Below are 2,309 nucleotides of genomic sequence, written 5' to 3'. Positions count from 1 at the left end.
TAGGCTTAAAATGGCTGCATAGAGAGTATTCAGTGTACAGTCAATTGCGTGATTTTATAACGCTGCCAGTGTAATACTTTTAGTGTAAATTTTTATGTGATCAGTGTGCTTGAAGTTAGGGTTTTATTTGAAACTTCCTGGCAGATTAAAACTGTGTGCCCGACCGAGACAGTTCGAGTCTCGGTCGGGCACACAGTTTTAATCTGCCAGGAAGTTTCATATCAGCGCACACTCCGCTGCAGAGTGAAAATCTCATTCTGGAAACATCCCCCAGGCTGTGGCAAAGCCATGTCTCCACAGTATCCTTTCTTTCAGGAGTGCTAGTTCTGCATGTTTCGCAGAAGAGCTTCTGTAAAGTTTGGAAGGTAGGAGACGGATACTGCCAGAAGTAAAGCTGTGAGTACCGGTCGTGAGTCGTGCTTCGGTAGCTCAGTTGGTAGAGCACTTGCCCGCGAAAGGCAAAGGTCCCGAGTTCGAGTCTCGGTCGGGCACACAGTTTTAATCTGCCAGGAAGTTTCATATCAGCGCACACTCCGCTGCAGAGTGAAAATCTCATTCAGGGTTTTATTTGTTTTTCTCTTGAGATTAAGAAAGTGTTAGCATTGTTTAGGTAAATCTTTACGTGTGTATCCCTCTTGAAGTAAGGTTCTGTAAGATTTTCTTCCTAAGTACGTAGGTTTCTGCTTCATCACAAAATACACAACCTGAACCCACTGTGTACGGTAACTATTATAAGAGGGCTGTTCAGAAAGTAACTTCCGATTGGTCTCGAAATGGAAACCGCCAGTGAAAACCAGAAACGTTTTATTTGCAACAGTTAGGTACATCTTACACCTACTTCTCTACTTTGTCGCCGCTCCAACTTAGAGTGTTGTCGTAGTGTTGTATCAACTTTCCGGTATCCTCGTCATGCTTTCGGCCAGTTATCTGCACTGATCTGTAGCTGGTTGTCTGTGGAAAAATTTGCCTTCATAGCCAGCGGTTCTTGTGAGCAGATATGAGACTCAGGTGCAGCCAATTACGGATTGTATTGTGGATGATCAAACACACTCATCGGAAATGCTGCAGGAGCGTCCTCGTTGCCCCTGCAGTGTGCGGCCGAGAATTGACATGAAGAGGGAACTGCTCGACAGTTGTGTTATGTGGGCTGCATGACACAGGCGAAGTTCTAACCAGTCCCTCATACTTGGCGGGAGACGCTATTCCCTGCGCATCTTTACATGCTCACTGTTCACTCAAAACTGAAACGAGCAACGCGACACGATCTACTGCCCAACACATCTGTGCAAAGCTTTACCGGAATTTCCCAGTGGTTTCCATTTCGCGACTTATCGGAACTTACTTTCTGGACAACTCTCGTAATAAAATGTTTAGCAAAGGTTTGTTTGGTCTAAAGCACATGTTACCCCTTCGTTACTAACACATTTTAGGTCCTGTGTAATAGCTATTACTCTGATGTCTAAACTTCACTGTGTTTGGGACCTCCTTACCTGGTAGGGCTTGAGTTCACAGGCACTTTAAACTTTCCAGCGCTGCCCGTGTATGGTAAGCGCTAAGGACAGATCGTAGCATTCGAGGACTTTAGAAAGTCCTCTAAAACTTGCAGATGCCACAAAAAATTATATAGTTCCATCAAAAAAAGTCCAAAAGTCGATGTCGTTATTCGGCTACTACAAACGATAAAAATTACTTGCGAACATCTGTAAATTAGCCATATTGTCCGTTATAACGTAATTGAAAGTGCACCAGTCTTAGCTGCCTCGCCCCGTATACTAAGGTTTAGTACTATCAAATCACTGCATTTCGTGTAAAACCCACTGAATTTTGGTGATAGTAGGGGAGGACGGTAGCACTTGTTATTGCAAATAATGTGAATGTAACGTTAAATACGAAAATCTAACCACGACCACCGAAAGTTTTTAGATTTTCAGTAATGGTTTACTTCACCTACCACCATGTTAAGGTGTAAGACGGCAATATACGGTACTCTGGAACAAAATACTGTAATTGTAGCTGTTTTCTGTCATACACGTATATACATTGTTATTCCCTTTTCTTGGTTCAGATTTTGGAAGACTAAAAAGATGAAACATTGTACCAGGAGCATTTAGAGAGGACTGTGCTAGATTTTCTATTTTTCATATGGTTACTATGAGCATTATTTTAGCAGACATATTTGTGTTGATTTCGTAGGCGGTGAAAACAGAGGATAGCTCTCTTCTGAACATGCTTAAGAGAACTCACGACCCAGCACCTTCCTCTGCAAGAAAGAAATCTGTGACCTAGTTTCCGAAAGCAAGCGTGTTCAT

At 42.8% G+C, this 2,309-nt stretch overlaps 1 non-coding gene across 1 annotated transcript; it reads left to right on the top strand.

The window, feature by feature from the left end:
- Positions 1–417: 417 nt before the first annotated feature.
- On the top strand, positions 418–492 carry Trnas-cga (transfer RNA serine (anticodon CGA)). The gene has a single exon. It is a non-coding gene; the product is annotated as a tRNA-Ser (tRNA).
- Positions 493–2,309: the final 1,817 nt, after the last annotated feature.

This window comes from Schistocerca gregaria, chromosome 4 (assembly GCF_023897955.1).
Source record: "Schistocerca gregaria isolate iqSchGreg1 chromosome 4, iqSchGreg1.2, whole genome shotgun sequence".
Classification (NCBI taxonomy): Eukaryota; Metazoa; Arthropoda; class Insecta; order Orthoptera; family Acrididae; genus Schistocerca; species Schistocerca gregaria.
The sequence above is the reverse complement of the archived record's forward strand: the minus strand, read 5'-3'. Positions and strand labels throughout refer to the sequence as shown.